The sequence below is a fragment of the Diceros bicornis genome, chromosome 27 (assembly GCF_020826845.1).
Source record: "Diceros bicornis minor isolate mBicDic1 chromosome 27, mDicBic1.mat.cur, whole genome shotgun sequence".
NCBI classification, from domain to species: domain Eukaryota; kingdom Metazoa; phylum Chordata; class Mammalia; order Perissodactyla; family Rhinocerotidae; genus Diceros; species Diceros bicornis.
The window spans coordinates 13,508,182-13,529,612 of NC_080766.1; the positions used below are offsets into that span (position 1 = coordinate 13,508,182).

At 37.1% G+C, this 21,431-nt stretch overlaps 1 pseudogene; it reads left to right on the plus strand.

Moving 5' to 3' along the window:
* Positions 1-3,658: 3,658 nt before the first annotated feature.
* Positions 3,659-21,431, plus strand: part of LOC131423047 (small ribosomal subunit protein uS2-like) — a 38,490-nt pseudogene continuing 20,717 nt past the window's right edge.

The window sequence follows — 21,431 nt, forward strand, 5'->3', positions numbered from 1 at the left end:
TGTGTGTTTATTACCTGTCAAGATGTGTGGAAGCACACGGCATCCATCAATGCATGTAATCTGCAAAACAACTCCACGAACAAGGGTTCATTTTATAGTTGAGGAAAGTAAAGCACAGTAAAGTCACATAGCTAGAAAAGGTAGAGCCAGGGGTTTTTTGTTTTGTTTTTGGATTTGGTTTTGGTTTTTTCCTGATAGACAGTTAATATAATCACCTATGGGACTGAGAAATTTTTAAACTTTTTAAAAAGTATAGAATAGTGTAAGAATAGTACAAGGTATAAGTATATTGCAAAGACCAGCCATAACCTTATTCATCTATTAACATTTTACGTTATTTTCCTTTTTTCTTGCAACTTCTTGATTTGTATTTTCAAGAATAGGAATATTCTCTTACATAACCACAGGAGAGTTCTCAACTTTGGTAGACTTACACAGATACAACTTTTATCTACTCCATATTTCAGTTTTTTCAGCTGACCCAATAGTGTCTTCTACAGTATTTTTTACCAACATTACAGGGTCCAGTCTAGGATCAGGTATTGCATTTAGTTTTCATATCTCATTAGTCTCCTTTATTTATTTATTTTTTTCATTTTTATTTTTTGTGAGGAAGATCAGCCCTGAGCTAACATCCGATGCCAATCCTCCTCTTTTTTGCTGAGGAAGATTGGCCCTGGGCTAACATCTGTGCCCATCTTCCTCTACTTTATATGGGACTCCACCACAGCATGGCTTGACAAGCAGGTGTCCGTGCGCACCTGGGATCCAAACCTGCGAACCCCGGGCCGCCGAAGTGGAGTGCACACACTTAACTGCTGTGCCACTGGGTCGAATCCTCTTTAGTCTCCTTTAATCTGAACATTTCCGCAGTGTGTCTTTGTCTTTTATGATATTGACATTTTTGAAGAGTGTAGTGAGACTGAGGTCTTTCATACAAACAAGTGATTAATTGAGAAGCTGGTGGTGAAAGAAACAGATCTGAAAGGAAATGTCTATGAATATTTTACTAGATATTCTAAGGAGGTAATTAAAATAATTGAAGCTATATTTATTCTGATCTTACAAGGAAATCTAGATGAATTTTAAGAAAATAGAAGCATTATTGCACACATTTCCCATTTTGCACTAAATCTAAGTGTCAAACTCAGCAAAAGAAAGTTCCTATCTTTCTGAAGCCACTCTGGCAAGAATGACACAGTATATAAAATAAATAGATTAATTAATTACTTAGTTAATTAAAACTATCCATCTGTAAGTTTATATTGACTTGTTTGTTTCTTTGATATTACTCAGATTGAACATATAGAATTCACCCTGCAAGATCAAATAGTTAATTAAGATAATGGTAGCTTAGACTGAAGTGCTGGCAGTGGAGATAGAGGGAAGTAGATGAATTTAAGTGTAATTTGGAAAGTTCAATTGATAAGATTCTGTGATGAATTGAACATGGGAGGTGAGCTGGAGGGCAGGACCAGGGATAATTCCTAAACTCCAGCTTTGCATATCTGACTCAATTCAGTGAGCCAGCCAAAGAAAGTAGAGGACCAGGGTATAGGAGAGAAGGTCAAAAGTTCAGTTGGGACATAGTTTCTTCTTATATATTTGTATAGTGATACTGTAATATATATACAGATCTGAAACTCAGAGAGGAGGGTTGAGGTGGAAAAAACAATTCTGGGCATCACCTGCATATAGATGATCATAAGAGTGTTAAATGTGGAAGAAATTGCCTAGGATGACTCTCTAGAGAGAGTGAAGATAAGAGAGCCCACAGGGGGCCGACCCCATGGCTTAGCAGTTAAGTGCGCATGCTCTGCTACTGGCGGCCCGGGTTCGGATCCTGGGCGCGCACTGATGCACCGCTTGTTGGGCCATGCTGAGGCCGAGTCCCACGTACAGCAACTAGAAGGATGTGCAACTATGACATACAACTGTCTACTGGGGCTTTGGGGAGAAAAAGGGAAAAACAAGGAGGAGGATTGGCAATACATGTTAGCTCAGGGCGGGTCTTCTTCAGCAAAAAGAGGAGGATTGGCATGGATGTTAGCTCAGGGCTGATCTTCCTCACACAAAAAAAAGAGAGCCCACAACATAGCTTTGAATAACACTCACATTAAAGGGCTTGGTGGAGGATGGTTAGATTGCCAAGGAGCTTGGAGAAAAACAGCAGCCAGACAGGTAGAGTAAAACCAGAGAGGATGTGTTATAAAAGACTGGAAAAGAGTGCTTGAAGGGATTAAGAAATATTTACTGCAGTCAAAGGTTGCCAAGAGGGAAAAGAAGTTAAGTGTTGAGAAATGACCTTTGACTTTGGAATCATCTTGGCTCTATTGACTTCATCCAGAACTTTTACAGTGGAGTGATGAGTATAGAAGCCAGACTGGACTGAGTGGTCATGGGAAAAGTGGTAGGAAAATGGATCAACATACAAGTGTTTTCAATAGTGACTGTGAAGAAACAGGATGGGTGGTAGCTGGAGCGGTTTGTGAAGTTGAGGAGAGGTTTGAGCCCTGCTTTCCTTTAAAAAAAAATAGCTGTTGGAACAAGTTTAGCTGTCATTGGAAAGAATCAAGTTGAGAAGGTATGTTGAATGTATAGAAGCATGAAAAGAAAATAGAAAGTGTAAGTTCTTTGAGAAGATGAGAAAGGATCATGATTCAAAGCAAAGGATGTGGGATTGGCCTTAGATATAGAAGCGACTCCTTTGCTATAATGGGAGGGAAGAGGACAAGGAGAGGCACAAAAGGAGGAGGAGTTGTAGGTTTGGAAGCAGAAAGTCAAGAGTCCCCATGGGAAAATACAATTTTCATTAGGAGGTAGGAACGGGGGTCATTTATAGAGAGTGAGGACACAAATGGAAATAGAGATTTTTGGGAGCTCAAAGAAGACTTGATTGTTATTCAGAAGAGTGGGAGAGGATTTCTCTGTCCAATGGACAGTGTTGAGGGTCTCTTGAGGTTGGAGATCATACATTTATTTTGAAAGTGTCTACCCTGTTGTGTGACATTTTACAGCATTACATGGCAGTTCCTGAGCAGGCTGGAGAAAGTAGGTAGTTTATGTAGGGTTGGGTGTTTGAAAGGCAGGTTTAATAAAAAGACAAAGGAGTTTGGATGTTCTAATAGAAGTATTGAAATGAAGGTCAGGATATCTATGCTAATATTAAGAGAAGTGAATGAAGGACAGGAATGGTGATCTGAATGAACTAAAGCAGGCAGTGTTTGATGAAGTTAAAATATCAGTTATCTTGCAAGCACACTGTAAGAAGAGGAGGTTGTGCTTGAATTTGTGATTTTAGATGTGGAGCAATCTGAGGTGACGCCAGGTACCTTCATGTGACAGAGAGTGTGGCTGAGAGGTGGGACAGGACAAATTCTCCCCCAGTGGGGAGATCAAGGACCTGAGAGATCAGGATACATGGATGTTGAAAACAACCTGGATGAGGTTGATTGGTGATACAAGGAAGCCAGGGAGCCAGTGCCAGAGATTTTAATGAATAAAGGGCAGCAACAGAGAGGCCGCAGATGGCAGCGAATAAGAGGAGGAGAGCATGATAAGAAACAGGAAGAAAGTTTTTGATTTGTTTTGCTTTTAACAAAAGGGCAGAGAAGTAACGATTTGGAAATGGTAAACGGGAGCGTGGAGGAACCAACCCATGGCCAGGCCCATGAAGTCTCCAGAGTACTGGAAAATAAAAGCACTTGAGGATGCTGCCAGCATAGTGGTGTCTCCAGAGATGAGCCAAGTGTCAGTTAAGGCAAGGGTGGTGGAGAGGAAGCCCCAAGAAGTTGATAGGAAATTGGAATTTGCGAATTCAGGAATATTGGTTCTAAACACATGGCAAAAGGAGGTGAAACTAGGGGAATCGTAGGACTGGGGCGAGGGAGAGCTTCTAGGCACTGAAGAAAAACTGAACACAGCAATTGGCAATGTCCTTATCATACCGAACCAAGTGGGCTCGCCCCCTGGTGAGTTAAATAAGACTCTACACCAGTGCAAGTTGTCTCACAAAGTAAAGTGTATTTGCAGCAAATAGGAGGCCATGAGGAATTGTTTCCAAAGTCATGGCGTCCCCGAACAAAGGAAAGCAGGAACTTTTATTTGGTTGGGGAATGAATATTCAAAAGGGAGGCAGGTATTTGCTTGCACAAGCTCAGTTGGAGAACATGCTTACACATACTGTGGCCTAAGCTCCTCCTGGAGAGATCTTTGCATTAAAAATAAGGCAAAGGATCAAAAAGAATAAAATATCTAGGAATAAATCTTACCAAGGAGATGAAAGAGCTATACAATGAAAACTACAAGACATTATTGAAAGAAATTGATGATGACATAAAGAAATGGAAAGACATCCCATGCACATGGATTGGAAGAATAAACATAGTTAAAATGTCTATATTACCTAAAGCAATCTACAGATTCAGTGCAATCCCAATCAGAATCCCAATGACATTCTTCACGGAAATAGAAGAAAGAGGGGCCGGCCCGGTGGCGCAAGTGGTTAAGTGCGCGCGCTCCGCTGCGGCGGCCCGGGGTTCGCTGGTTCGGATCCCGGGCGCGCACCGACGTACTGCTTGGTAAGCCATGCTGTGGCGGCGTCCCATATAAAGTGGAGGAAGATGGGCACCAATGTTAGCCCAGGGCCGTCTTCCTCAGCAAAAAAAAGAGGAGGATTGGCGGATGTTAGCTCAGGGCTGATCTCCTCACAAAAAAAAAAAAAAGAAAAAAGAATACTAAAATTCATATGGGGCAGCAAAAGACCCCGAATAGCTAAAGCAATCCTAAGAAAAAAGAACAAAGCTCGAGGCATCACAATCCCTGACTTCAAAACAGACTACAAAGCAATAGTAATCAAAACAGCATGGTACTGGTACAAAAACAGACACACAGATCAATGGAACAGAATTGAAAGCCCAGAAATAAAACCACACATATACAGACAGCTAATTTTTGATGAAGGAGCTAAGAACATACAATGGAGAAAGGAAAGTTTCTTCAATATATGGTGTTGGATACCATATAAACTGGACAGCCACACGCAAACGAATGAAAGTGGACCATCTGCTATCGCCATTCACAAGGATTGACTCAAAATGGATCAAAGACCTGAAGGTGAGACCTGAAACTATAAAACTCATAGAAGAAAATATAGGCAACACACTATTTGACATTGGTCATAAAGAATCTTTTCGGATGACATGCCTACCCAGACTAGGGAAACTAAAGAAAAAATAAGCAAGTGGAACTTTATCAGATAGAAGAGCTTCTACAAGACAAACGAAACCAGAATCAAGATGAACAGACAACCCACCAGCTGGGAGAAAATATTTGCAAAACGTACATCTGACAAAGGGTTGATCTCCATAATATATAAAGAACTCGCACAACTGAACAACAGGAAAACAAACAACCCGATCAAAAAATGGGCAGAGGAAATGAACAGACCCTTCTCCAAAGAAGATATACAGATGGCCAATAGGCACATGAAAAGATGTTCAACATCACTAATCATCAAGGAAATGCAAATCAAAACAACACTAAGATATTCACCTCACGCCCGTTAAAATGGCTATAACCACCAAGACAAAAAACAACAAATGTTGGAGAGAATGTGGAGAAACAGGTATCCTCATACACAACTGGTGGGAATGCAAACTGGTGCAGCCTCTATGGAAAACAGTATGGAGAGTCCTCAAAGAATTAAAAATAGAAATACCCTATGATCCAGCTATCCCACTACTGGGAATCTATCCAACGAACCCGAAATCAACAATCCAAAGAGGCTTATGCACCCCTATGTTCATTGCAGCATTATTCACCATAGCCAAGAAGTGGAAGCAACCTAAGTGTCCCTTGACTGATGACTGGATCAAGAAGATGTGGTATGTATATACAATGGACTACTACTCAGCCATAAAAAAAGACAAAATCATCCCATTTGCAACAACATGGATGGGCCTGGAGAGTATTATGTTAAGTGAAATAAGCCAGAAAGAGAAAGACAGACACTGTATGATCTCACTCATATGTGGGATATAAACCAACACATGGACAGAGAAAACTGTATTGTGGTTATCAGGGGCAATGGGGGTAGGGAGTGGGCACAAGGGGTGAAGGGAGACATGTATATGGTGATGGACAAACAAAAATATACAACCCAAAATTTCACAATGTTCTAAACTATTAAAACATCAATTAAAAAAAAATAAGGCAAAGGTCATGGGCATAGCTCTTGTGGTGAGGCTTGGTCAGTTTCAGGATGGCTGGTGGTTACATCTCCTTAACATACAAAGGGAAAAGAAACAACTTGGAAAAACAGTTAATTGCTTCCAAACCCACCTTTGAGTTTCTCCAGGCTCCTAGTCGGTGATGCTTATAACAGAACTCTGACTCATAGTGTGTGATTGAGGAAATTTTTTATTATTATCTAAAAAAGAATTACTGAATTTAGTTTCTATTTCCACATTCAGTTTACCTCAACAAATTCCATAGAAGACAGTTTTGCATGTGCTATTCCTTTGTCTGGAGTGTTCTTTCCTAAGTAATCTGCGTGGCTCGCTTGCTAACCACCTTTAGGTCTTTGCTCAAATGACACGTTTGCAGTGGAGCTTTTGCAGAAAGCTCTTCCTCCCGTCCAAGTCCTCCATATCCTCCTTCATTTTCTCTTTAGCACTTTCCGTCCTCGGGCATGCCCTGTGATTTACTGATTTATTTTCGCCTCTCTTCTAACACGAAGCTGCAGAGGTCTGGAGGGCAGGCTTTTCATCCATCACCTTCGTTCACAGTTCTCTCGCCACCAGCTAGAACCATACCTGAAACATTCAATAAGTAATTGCTGAATGAATGAGTTAGTCCACACATGAATTAATAGTTAGAGAAATGCAATGGGGTCTGAGGACACTTCCAAAAGAGAAGTTAGGAAAATATTTAGATCAATGAACACATTGTTGGAATAAATGTGGGGCCCTCCAGGGTAATAGGGTACAGCACACATGTGGATGAATAAATTGTGCCAGGAGCATTTGAAAGTGGGCTCTTTATTTCAGAGTCACCCCCGGATTACAGGATGATTTTCATGTCATTTGAGAACTTAATTCCCTATCAAATAGCACACTGAATCGTCTCCTTTTGGTTTAATTTTCAAACCAAATAAAGCAAAGTGCTGTTACCCTGCATGAGGCTGACTTTGCAGCTGAGGGCCTCCGGGCATGTCAAGGCCCAGATTTAGATTAACTGGCAGTTTCTGCCGCTGCAAAAATCAAGCTATGAGAACTTCGAAAGCAGAAGAATGGTTGAAGAAAGCAGCACTCTATTTCCCTGTTATCAACTTCCCAACATCCCTCTTGGAAAGTAATTAAGATTCCACTCGATTGAATATAGGACATATTTTGGTGTCTTTAAAACTTTTTTTTTCTTGTTAAAAAAAATACATAGTCAAGATGTTTTTTTCTACATCTACTCAGTGCTCATTTCAAACCTGATGACCACAGTGACTAATCCTGATTTTTTTAATTGATTTTTTTTGTCTGGCTTTTGTCTTTATCTTTCTTTAGTTTTGCTTGTATTCTTTTTAAAATGATCCTTAGTAAAACTCTCCTTTTATACATATAATATAGATGTATAATATACATGTAATATACACATATGCACACATTTGTCCTAGAATAAAACAAGGTCATTTTTAGAGCACTTTAATTAAACATCTCTCTTCTATGTAGTAAATATATTAACATTATTTCAAGTGTGAGGGTTTTTGTGCATGTGTGTGCACACACACGTGTATGTGAAGGTATATATGTGTGCGTGTGTGGGTGTGTGTTTGAGTTTTCCCAGAAATTATTTTCTATCAAGAATATATCGGCTGTATGAATAGGCTTACAGTCTTTAAAATGTTGCTTTAACTAGACAAGCTCCGTATTTCCCATCTTTTAGAGTCTTCTGTGTGAGACTGACTGACATTAAACGAGGGGAGAGTGTAGTGATGTCCAAACAGAGGAATGCTTGACTACCCATCTTGCGCCATAGGCCCAGACCTATGAGAAGATCCATCACTAACTTTAAATTTTCTTTTGAACTGGATGGTGCTGGATTGTTAACATGTTGTGTAATGACCTGTACGAATCAATAAGATGTCTGTCCCATCCTGGGAAGATAAATATGGATGAGTCCCATGCCATCAGTCATTTGGCCTGCTGATGTTAATGAATATTTGTACTCATCGAAGTCATCCAGAAGAGGGAATTGGTCCCAGAATAATCCTATTGCTGCCTTTGGATCTCAAGTATCAGGAGATAGATCAGATTCTTTGTATTTGCATATGGAGAAAGTGAGAATGCAGCTGGACAATTTCCTTCTGGCTTTTACTAGAATAAGATAGATATTGCTGTTCATCAACAGTGACTGCAGGGTTAAAAAAAAAAAGAAAAAGAGGAAGGAATCCTAGATTTTTCAGATACAATTCAGATGTTTTAGAAATCCATTTTTCCATGGTTCTGGTAAATGTTCTCTGATCCTCTGGAATTCACTGTTTCTTTTGTGTCTTCTTGCTTCCTGGTTTCTAAGTCTGTGCTATCCAAGGGAATTGAATGTAAAGTTTAAAGAAACCTAGCTTTTAAGCAAAATTGAGCAGGAAGGTCAGAAGGTTGGTATGAAATAGATGATTTTGCTTCCAAATTTCTTTGTCCCTCTTCCATTCAGTACCCACAGGAGAACTTAGGCTCAATTTATACCATTTGTGTAAAATGTCTCTGAATGGTTTGGTCACTAATTCCTATAATAGTCTGTTGATAGATAATAGCTGTGACATTCTGAATAACAGGGGAAAATCTAGCTAACAGCAACAGCTTCCAAGGCTTAGAAAATCCTATCTGATCTAAAAAAAAAATTCTCATTTTTAAACAAAATAAGTAATTTAGCTTGAATATTTTAAATTATTCACCAAACATATACAGTATTTTTGTAATACATATTATAGTAACTTCATTCAAATATGGAATATTAATTGTATTGTGTTTAGAAACATAAATCTTAGTACTCAACAAATTTTTAGAAAATCTAGGGATTATGTTGATAATAAACAAATGGGAAGAGGTCCTTACGGTCTTTTTTTTAAAGTCTGTTACAATCCGCAGATGCAATCATTTTAAGAGACAAAAAGTGATTGAAAGGAGAGACTTAAGACCCATAGTAAATTATACCTAACACTAAATTTATAATGAAAGGCATTTTAATTTATATTAGATTTCCTCAGTATTTTATTTTATATGTACTATAATACCCTTTTTCCAAAGGGGGGAAATGCTCTTGATTTTCAGCCTATTGAAGAAGAAGAATATTTACTCTTTACGGGGAGTCTATTGCTTGACCAAAAATATGCTCATCTTGTGAGATAACCTCACGTTACACAAGAAAAAACTGAGACTTCAGGAAGTTAATTAACTGGCCAGGTTCACATATCTGATTGTAGAAACTGTGTTCTTTCCATTTATATCACACATGCAGTATTTCCTTGGTTTTGCCTGGGAAAACAGAGGCAAAAAGCAATAACAACTGGAAAATAAGATGAAGAGTATGATAAAGAGAAAGAGAGAAAAAGGAAGTTGATATCACAGAAAAAGGATGAGTTTAGTGACGAAAAAAAGGAATTTGTAAAGAAGGCAAAGAATCTCAGTACATATTGTAAACTCAAACTCTCCACGTAAGAACTACTTCCCACACCATTGCGTGCCCCAGACTGTCAGCTTCCATTTTATAAACAAGTTGTTTTTAGCATAACAGAACTAGAATTAATGTATAACATTCTATGTATTTGAAAAGTATTAGTCTACATACATAAGCACATTTTCTACCCAGTGTCTTAAACTCAGAGACATACCACCTCATTTCCACAAGAATATAATTAAATTAATATAATTAGAATAATTGTAAGATCTATTCTTTATTTGAATCTTTAATGAATCCTTATAGTTTTTCACTTCGTCTTGGGATATATTGCTTCAAAAAATTATTAAATAGCAAAAATTTAATTTTTTTCTCTTTACTCAAACTTTCATCTATTGCTTTCATGTAAAATGGTATGGTGGGAAATTGTTTGTTGTTATTTGGAATTTGAAAAGCTATTCTTGAGTTTAATTATACCTTTTAAAATTAGGTGAATTTGCCCAGACACTAAGCTTTGAACTAGGGTCCATAAAACTATGGTAATTTAAGAAAAATAATTGACTAATTTAGAATAGTTAAGCAAGCTATGTGAGTATGTTAAACAGATGCATTGAATGTGACAATATGTCCCCTTTGGATGGGCTCATTCTGAGTTAAAACGTGAAAAGAGAACTGGGTCTGCTTCTCATCAGTGTCAAAAACATCACATAATTTTCTATAAAAGTGTATATTCTTCAATTACTGACCCAAGTTCCCCCTTTATCCCCATCCCAGGGGTACTCACATTCTGGGAATGATTTAAAATGATGATGTGTATAATGTACTTGATGCTGTATATTACTTTTTTTTTTTTTTTTTACTGATTATCTCCTCCCTGTCTGGAGCACATTACTATTTGCTCTCCCTGGAAGAGAAAATATGCCTTCCCTTCCATAATTGTGTATGTTTGGGTATGTGTTGTGAATGGGGGAGCTGGCCAAAGTTTCTCATTTCAGAGTGTTAATCTGAAGTTATGGTTCTCAACGGGAGTGATTTTGCCCCCACCTCCCCAGGGGACATTTGATAATGTCTGGATGCATTTTTTGGCTGTCACAATTCAAGAGGTTGCTACTGGCATCTATTGGGTAGAGGCCAGGAATTATGCTAAACGCCGTACAATTGACAGACCATGCCCCTACAACCAAGGTTGATCCAGCGCCAAATGTCAATAGTGCTGAGATTAAGAAATCCTGATCTACAGTGAGGAAAATGTGAGGAAACTATTTGAAAATATTTGTTAATTACCTAGTTTTACCTGAAAAAATTCCACGGAAGGAGGCAAAGGAAAATCTACCTTTTGTCATGATTTATTTAGTAAAGGATACATTCTCTTTTTCCTCTGAAGATATGTATCATAGCCTAGTCTTACTCTATGACACAAAGCTAGGGCCTCATCAACCAACTTCTCAGGGAGAATACACACACACACACACACACAAAATTAGAAATGTATCACATTGAAATTGGAGATACATCTTGTGGCCATTGGCTTAAAGGCTGCTCTCACACACTGTGTAATTAATGTCATCTCTTTATGCTGTATCAGGAAATTCAGATGATAAACAATTGACCATCATAATGAATTAGAAATAGAAATGGATATTTCAATTGTTTAACTCATTGATTTTTTGTTGTTGTTTATTTATTTATTTTTGCTGAGGAAGATTGGCCCCGAGCTAACATCCGTCACCAAGATTGCTTTTTTTTACTTGAGGAAGATTCGCCCTGAGCTAACATCTGTGCCAGTCTTCCTCTATTTTATATGTGGGTCATCACCACAGCATGGTGTAGGTCTATGACCAGGATCTGAAACCTCGAACCTGGGCCGCCAAAGTGGAGCACACCAAACTTAACCAGTAGGCCACGGGGCTGGCCCCCTGTTTATTTTTTATACTTTAGAATTTGATCTTGTTGAAAACACAACAGAAACTCAAGCTGGCAAACAGATACATAAACACTAAGAAAATGAGAGAGAGAGAGAGAGGGAGAGAGAGGGGAGAATCCAGTAGACAAATTCTTTGGCCAAATATTTTGGGGATTTTTTTCTTATTGCTCTGCCTGGCTATTGCTCCTTCATTTCTTTGTTCATAAAATAAATTCCTAACTGAGCATGCAGAATAAATATATACAATAATAGGTTGGAATTTTTACATCTAAATAATTTCAATGCAAGATTTATATTCTATTTTCTTTGATAACAGAAAAGCATACACTCCCTTTCCCTCCTTTCACCACATACCCACATGAAATTGAAATCTTTCACTCATATTCTAGCTGAATAAATGAATATATCTGTTTCCTCAATTTTGTTCTTTCTGGTTTAGTCTCCACCACACCATGGATATGACTAGCTTTTAAATTGCTGAATATTTTTACAATTTTAAAGATATGGCTTACATTTGTACCTCATAAATAAGTGGGAAAGGAAATGTTTTTGTATTATGACTTTAGGTGATCAAAAAATATTTATCATTGCTGTAAGGAAATGGTTGCTGTTAACACTGTCTTTTGGATGCTTTTATGGGACTTCTATAAAAGAATGATTCATGTCAAGATTGAAAGTAGTGTTTGATGGCAATGTGGAAAGTGGCCATCAGGCCAGTTAATATGCAATTCTGGTCATTCCCATAAGAATCAGCCAGGGCATATCATCATACGATTCCTAGAAAAATGAACAGCACTGTTCACAAGAGCTTGGCAATTAATTAAATGATATGCTTGTTCATCTTGCAGGTCAAGCAGATAATTGTGCTGAGAATTGCTTTGAAATCATGCATGGTTCAGCTTAGCCCTTTTGAATCCCAGGAGAGATTTGCAGGTCACACTGCATATCACACTTCTTGTGGATGGAGGACTAATACTAGCTAATCCTGTTAGCATACACAATGGAATAAGAGGTAGCTAGAGATTCACATTTACATGGTACAAGTTAACATGCCCATTAAAGAGTCCTGGCCTGCTTTCATTGGCTTTTTTGGTATGCAACTCTAAGATAATAATTACATTAGATTTCACTTGGCATACTTTTCTATGAATGTCTATGATGGCATCAACTTCATTTGATCTTTATGTAAGTTTGCAACGCACTACACAGGTAAAACTTAGCACCCCCACCCCCCAAAAAACTAGCAGTTGAAAGGTAAGAGCACATATTAGTTTGTTCCTTAATGCTGAAATTCCCAGGGATCTTAAAATATAGTATATTAAGTCAACATTGAAATGCTTTTTTAAAAACTACTGGATGGAAAATGTAATACCTAGATTTGTCAGAAGCTATTTAATAAGTTAACTAAATAATTTTTATTGATAATATAATATATATTGTATCTTCTTTATTACTTTGAACCAGAATTTTTATTGATTAAATGCTTTTAAAGCAACAGTAAACAAAAACCCAAGCTTTCCTATCTTAATTATTTTCTGTATAATGGAAAAAATTCTTAACCTTAACTAAATTTGTTTTTAGAACTGAGTTAATGATCAAAAAGTTGAAGATGAAAGAAACCTATGTAAGATTATCTAATCCAGCAATCTTTGTTTTCAAGTTAAGAAACAGAGGTCCAGAGAGGTTAAGCAACTTGCAGAAGATCACACAGCTATTCAATGGTAGAATTGGGAATGACCCTCAGGTCTTTTTATTCCTAAGGCATTTTCTGTTGAGTCACAATTAGGCTCTGATACAAGTTACTTAATAACCATTGCTGGTCTACCTGTTCAGCTGCACAGAAATCAGTCTTTAAAACCAACCACCAATAAACCAACTGAAAAAACGTAGAGGGACTACTGAATGATTGGATTTAGGAAAAATAAATGGCTTGGGGAGAAGCAACTAACCCTGATTCTGCCAAAAAGTATTCTCAGAAAACTGCTGAATAGTTTTAGCTTGTGGATTGTAGGTTGGGTTAATCTTTTTTTTGGAAAACTTAAACATCATTATATCTAAAATATCCTATACAGTTAGACAATTCTTGGTCCCTAATGAAGAATATCCCTTTACTTATCTTGTTCCTATATCTATAGCATCAAATGAAATGGATTCAGGCCTTTTCACTGACAGAAATAAATAAGAATGTGTGTGTAAATTTGTATGGGTCAATAATAATTTTCATTAGCAAAATCAAGACGATACCACTTGAGATGAAGTGAGTCCCCTTGTCTGTTACATTCTTCATTCTTTTTTTTTTTTGTGAGGAAGATTAGCCCTGAGCTAGCATCCATGCCAATCCTCCTCCTTTTGCTGAGGAAGACCGGCCCTGAGCTAACATCTATTGCCAATCCTCCTCCTTTTTTTCTCCTTTTTTTCCCCAAAGCCCCAGTAGATAGTTGTATGTCATAGCTGCACATCCTTCTAGTTGCTGTATGTGGGACGCCGCCTCAGCATGGCCGGACAAGCAGTGCATTGGTGTGCGCCCGGGATCTGAACCTGGGCCGCCAGTAGCGGAGCGTGTGCACTTAACTGCTAAGCCATGGGGCCGGCCCCTGTTACATTCTAACAATAAAATATTCATTATTATTTAGAAAACCCTTTAACTATAACACTTAAAAACTAATATAGTGTAGTTAATTTTATCCTGATATTCTGGAATACTCTTGTGAATAATTTATTTGCAATCATGTTAGAATGTGGACATTTAATCATGTACTATAAATTTATCGTATTCCTCTTTGCAATAAAATAGGATTCAGTATAAAAGTGATGCATTTTGGATTCTATCCAAAAGAATTTATTTATTGTAGTTGGTAGGAGTTTTAAACAGCAATGCCTACAGGGTCCAGGCAGGTACTGTACATGCACAAAATGGACTGAATAGAAGAGAAAAGGAAGTGGTAGGGGGGGTTAGGGAGCACATGCTCCCTAAAGCCAATTCTTTCCATATGGGAATTCCAGCCCATTGTTAACAGAATGTCAGATTTCCCAAAGGACAATAGTAAATAAGATTTATATTTAAAATTTCCCAATTTATAAATACTGAATTGTATCACTCATCGTGCAGAACAAATAAACATATTTGGGGACCATATGCAAGATGCACAATGCCAGTTTACATTCATTTGGGAAAGTTTCACTGAATGAAACTTTGTATAAGAAGGTTTCAGGCTCTAATGAACACTTTTTCTGTTTGTACTATTTTCTTTTATTTATATAACTTTACAAATCAGGAGATTTCTTACTATTTCCCATATCCAGTTTCTGTAACTCTATCTCATGTATAAGAAGAAGAATTTGTCTAGCTCAGATTTTAAATGATTTTTTATTACTGCCAGGGCATACCTTGCTATCAATAGAACAATAAATCATTGACTATTATTTAGAGTTGATTTTATTTAGAATCCCATCGAGTTTGATTGTTTAATAAGATAGTTGTGAGATAATTTTTCTTTAAATACATAACTGCAAACAACCTAAAGTAGTAGAAATGTTTATTTTAAGCTCTAAATTTCTCAGCACAAATGAAAATATGATCCTCTGCCGCCCTCAAAAAACCCTCTTTTTAAATGGACTTATATATGCTTATGTTTTGTCCATGTGGCTACTTCTACAGTGATGATCCATGGCTCAAGCAAGAATGTAGAAATGCAGAAACATTCTAAGAGTAAAGCGAAGAATCTACCACCCAAGACGCCAGCCCAGAGGAAGTTGAAAATAGTGCCTGTGATGGGCTAAACAGAGAATAATTAAGAACTCTTTAAGAGCCGTGAGTTCAGCAAGCTGATCTAAGAATGTGTCGGATGATAAGTTCCTTAGAAGGAATTTGACAAAATGTCAAGTTTGGAGCCTTTGCTGAATTTTTTTCTGAAATGGTAGTCCTCTTACAATAAAGCCATATCTGAAACCAAAGTATAATCCTGTAGTTAATTTTAGTTAACTAGGAAGTTAAAAAAATCAGATGGAATCTTAAAAAATATATATATGTTATCTTATATTAGCTTAGGGGATATTGCAGCTGTTCATATTTTCACTTCATAGCACGTGTCACTGTGACAAATGAAAAATATTTTCATCTACTAGGATTACTGGGTTGCTGAAAAGCAATAAACAAACTGTAACAAGAATTATGTATGTAACTGATAGTTAATCAGACTATTCAGAGTAGTAATGAAGAGAATGAGAAGATTGGATAAAGTGTTTTCTGCTGACAAATGGTCTACATCACATTAATAATTTATTAGCTAAAATTTGTGATTATTACTGGTTAACGTGGTTAGCAGTGACTTATTTTAATGATTTCTCAAAAAATACAGGGTAAAACTATTAGATACAGCTCCCTTTGAAATGATCTTTCCAGTAGCTTTTTCAGCCCCAAGGTGGATTTCTGTCAGTGGTCCTCTTTCAGAAAGGGAAATGGGGTTGCTTAAAATGCCCCCCTATTTTTCACCTCATTCCAGCTGAATATAATGGGGAGTTGCTTTTAGATTCTTACTTTCTTCTTTCTAACTCGTAAAGTGGTGAATAATGATTTTGAATGCGGGTACTTCTTGAGAAAAAAGCCTTAGTGAGACGCAGAAAAAGTAGCGGTGTTATCATTCAGTTGAATGAATGCAGAATTCCAATTTACAACGCGAATATATTAACAGATTCTATAAAATACTACTTTTTGGAGATGCTCTTCAGGGGGGAAAAAAAGATTCCTTGGTCAAATAAGTCTGAAAAATTCTCTGTAACACTTCTCACCATTGGAACCAACAGTCCTGCAGTAAGGTAATGTGCTCAACTTCACTTGAGACTTCAACACCACTGCTGTAAACAAAACATATAAAAAGTCACCTAAAATTTTTATGGAAATCCAAGAATAAATATGTATGCATGAATCAAATTGCCATAAGAGAATATTAAGCACAGAATCAGAAATTTTTAAAAACTTGAAAGATGGTGTCCCTCTTCCTGGCCTGGAAGCATGTCTGTGACCGAAATTGTCCCCAGACAGATATGAATCATTTCCATTCTGGTAATTAGCTTTCTAATTAGCTCTCTAGAATAAGTTATCTAAGGTTTAAAACAAAAGTTGCCTTTGAAAATCTATTTGATGAAAATCTAAGAAAAGAGTTCATATATGTCAAAATCGATGCTTATTTTCTTAATAAAAAAATCATAAAATTAACAAACACCTTAGAGAGGATTTATGATGCTCTCTGCCTGATGAGGTGTAGGGAAAGAGAAAATCAGCAAAAGTTTAAGTTATTATTTACTTTCCAGGGATGTGTGCTGGCACAAAATATTTCTCCCTGAATTTCTAGTTTATATTGATATGTGTTTTATTTTTCCCTAACATCAAAATAGACATTTTTACTTAAAATGCATGAGGAGTCTATTTCTTTAATGTAATGTTCTTGAAGGTGGATATATGGCATAAATAGATATAAGAATCATTAATGCCTGCCATTTGTGACATTTAAGTTATGAAGTTAATGCAAATGGAGCTGTCAGAGAGGGAAAATATTTGAATAAGTGTTGCCAAAACAGGAAGAAAGAATGAAAGTCTTCTGTACATACAGTGCTCATGCACACATGCTCTCCAATCAGCCTTTAATTTCTATGAATGTAAATGGGTGACTGAGACTGTATATCTATTATGCAAACAGTCCTTTGTCCTGTCAGGCGATTGAGGAAAAAGACCATAATCCTTGGTGTCCTGGAGAATGTTTGCTGGTCCTCAGGGACTGACTATCGTTTAATTTAGGCAAGTTAGTGTCTGCCTTAGCTCTGGGTATTTACATATAAATTGTTTGTTGGGGTGGAAAGGCAAAGAGGGAAGATATATTACAAACTGCTTCCTCCAATTATTTTATGATGTCTGCTTTCCTGTGGGGTGTGTGCTTGGCAAATGAGTGGTATGGGGGAAAAAAGGGCGTTACAGATGCAAGATCTGTATTCCCCCACATGTGGAAAATGAGCATCAGTGAAAAGAAAACTGTTTGCATGTGATCTATTTCTACACATAATGAAACAGAATTGATTTAATATGGAGACTCATTGCTATTTTGGCATAAGTGCATGTGACCTGCCAAGCTAATATATCCCTGTGCTGGGCAGGACTCATGGATTACTCATGGTTGCTGTGGTTTTCCCCTGATTCATTAGCATCCCGTGATTCACCTACACATTATCACCTGCCCGGCTGGTAGGAAGGAAGGTATACATGCATTTTAGGAGAGGAAGTGTGTATTTGACAAAGCTTTTTACAGATACTATCATCATTTTCTAAGATATGGGATTTGAGGCATAGCAGTTCAAAGATTGCTATGTTGAAGGAACAGGAAACTTACCCAGCATTCCTAAACCTAATGCCTTTTATGATGGAGGCCGGGGTTCAGGGCAATTAGGTGAGGGAAGAGACTATTAATCTCAAAGTAAACACTATTCTACAAAACTGTAAAAATAATTATAGAGCAATTACTAACAGAAACTATAGCCAAAAATAAAAGCACTAGGATTGAACCTTAGTGCCTTCTAGCATATATGAATCACCTCCTACATTGTTTTTTTTCCTTTTCTCTTTTCCCAAAGTTAACATTTGTTGAGAACTTCCTGTGTGTCAGGCATTGTACTAAATACTTGATATGCATTAGCACATTGAATTCTCCCTATAATTTTATAGGGTCAGTAATTTCATTTGTCCCATTGTCTAGATGAACATAAGGAGGTTAAATAACTTGATCAAAGTCACACAGTGAAGGAGGAAAGCCGGACCCAAATGAACCACATTCCACCTTTTAACCACTGTGTTATGTGGGCTCACATTTGGCTATTGAGAAGTGAAAAACAGGGGGATCTTCCCAAACTGGGAATTCTTACTCCTACACTTGCCTTTTCTTTATCAACTTGCTTTATTACTGTTATTGTACACATGCGGGTGAATTGAAAATATTTGAACCAAGAAGTTCCTCCTACCACAGCAATGACCGTGTGCCATGGTCTTACCTGGAACACCCCCAGCAACTCAGATTGACCCCTGTCACCATATGATAAGTGGAGGGTTGCTACTTGCTTTCCCTCTTACTAAGCTTTTACTGAGCAAAAAAGTTTACAAATATTTCACACCAGGGAGAGGAGTTGGAATGGAGGAACGTTCAGATGGTGGTTGCTATAGAAACTGCCATCTAGAAAGTGAGATAGAGAGAGGAGGAGGGGAAGAGAGACTGATTTCTAACAGAGAAATGAATTCCCTCTCTCTCGGTTTCTTGAGGCATCAGAAAAATATAAAGCTTTCTTTGATGCTATATCAGATCTTTGCAACCAACTGATTGACCTAATTTAATATTATTTGACTTATTTAAGACATTTATATCATTTCTACCTTCAAAGTGGTTGGAGACAGCATACGAAATTAAACATAAACAACAAAAAGAGTCATTAGGGATGAAACAATAGAAAAGGAAATTACTTAATTTTGACAATCAAATCAAGAATTTGACACTAAACCTGCTGAAAGGCTAGCCTAAAAATAGATGTGCTAAATATTTGTATTTTACAACTCACACAATTTTAAGTTCATAAAATAATTCATGAATTTGTTCACTGATCTGTCATGATATAACCTGGTTTGGTCTTGACTTTAGCTTTAACATAAAAATGAATCACATTTTAGGATTTAACAAGACTAGGGAAATTATATTGCCAGGCAGACCTCAAGTAAGAAAAGTGCCAAAGTCTGTACTCAGAACTGGACCTAGCATGGGCCATCAGTGACACCTGGATTCAGACCCATGATCTCACAACATAGTAGCTATATGGTCTTGGGGAAGTTATGAAACCATTCTAAATTTCAGGTTATTCATCCACAAAGTGAATTGAATAAAAGTATCAACCTCACAGTTTTTTAGTGTTGTTGAAAGTATGACATGTGAAAAAGTAAGTAAAATGTTTAGCACAGTGCCTAGCACATAATAAGCCCTGAATAAGTAGTGGCACATACTATTATTAGCACGTACTATTATTAGTTGGACAAGTTGAGGGGAAAACAAATCCCTAAGAGACCACAGAAATAAAGTTTGTTGAGCCAATGAAGACATATAATATAATAAAATATAACACAATATGTGTATATACATATTTCTTTCCAACACATATAGAAAATAAAATAAAATAAAATAAATAAATTAAAATAAAATAAAAAAGTAAAAATAATACCCTGGAAGGCAGGCATAAGGTGAACTAATTAGCCTGGTTCACGTATACTGAGGTGCAGGGGAGAAAACAGCCAAACTTTATATTTGTGCTTTTATATGTTGCAAGTTTAAAACTTTATTTTATAACATAAAAGTGAGTTCAAATTTGTTATATCTTCACTTGGCACACATATTATGGGCTGGTTGTCAATTTCAAGATAGGCTTAGATTTATTAGGGAAAGTTGAATTTAGTAAACATGTTTAAACTAGGCCTTTTCCGTTGGTTTTACTTCAATAAAACATGTTGGTAGTACTACTTTCCCAGCCTGCTTTTTTCCAACATTGAGTTTTAAAACCCACATGCACAATATTTTAAAGACTTGTAGAAGTGCTGAATCGTACTTGAGGCTGGTCTTGGAAATGCTGCAAAATGTGCTGTGAAAATTCTGTTTAGATTGGTTTCTTTTTTTTATATCCCACTTACTTCCCAAGTGAATTTGAAGTGAACCACAATAAGAAGGCTCAGATATAACATGAACATTAGGCTCATGCATGTGCGCGCGCACACACACACGAGCTCTGAAATAGAGTTAGGGTACTTAAAGAAAGGAGGATGTGGAGAAACCCGGCTATGAGGACCAAAGATGTAGGCTAAGGTGGTTGTGGTTACTGAGCATGAAGTTAACCTAGGAGCAGTCCAATTATGAAAGTGTACATGGTGAGTTTCACGATTATTCTTACCAAGTAAAGACAAATTTCTCCCTAAGCTCCGTGAAGAATAAACACATCACCATGATTCCTGTGTAAAAGACTGTGAACGTCTGTGAACAATGTCTTCTTCAATAATGACTTTTTAAAAGATGTAGAATGTTTTAAGTATTCTTTTTGTATGTAATTCAAATTTAGGTAGAAAGCATTTCAGTCAAATGTGTAATATTAACTAACACCCATAATATTCAGCTTTTACCAATTTGCTAGTGCTAATATTATAGATAATATTACTAGGCTTTTCTTTGTCTGCATATTCTGATATACACAGGTCATTACTGAAAACCTCCTGCGCCTGCAGCCACCGTCATTCTCTCTATTACATTTTAGGATATTTTTCATGTTCAACGGTTTAATATTCATGATGATTCACAAAACGAGAGTCAGTTTGATTTCAGATTTGCAGAAAAGCATTTTCCAAATTGCTCAACTCTAGCCTGTATTGTCGGATATCTCTTTAAATACATACAGAGAACTATACTTTTGCATAAGTGGAGAACGTGAATGGGATGTAGTGGAGAGAGGTTAAGTATTTTGTGCTTTTGATCAGTCAAGCAAGAAAAGGAAGCAGCTGATATGGATCCAGAACTAAAGAGAATTGCTCTGGAGCTTTCTGAAGCAAGTCAAAATGCCTTTGGGAAAGTTATTTCTCCAAGGTGTCTTCCCATCTCATTTCCTCACTTGGCACCTCTGCCCCACAGGCGTCCCTCCTTCAGAGAGCTGCTGATGCCCAGATTGTGTCTACAAAGGAAACAATGTTTTCCTTCGTAATAGAATCCCAGAGAAAATGTCTCAAGTTACCCACTCTGCTGTTCAAGCTTATAGTCACCTTTCCATGCACTGTGAGTAAGAG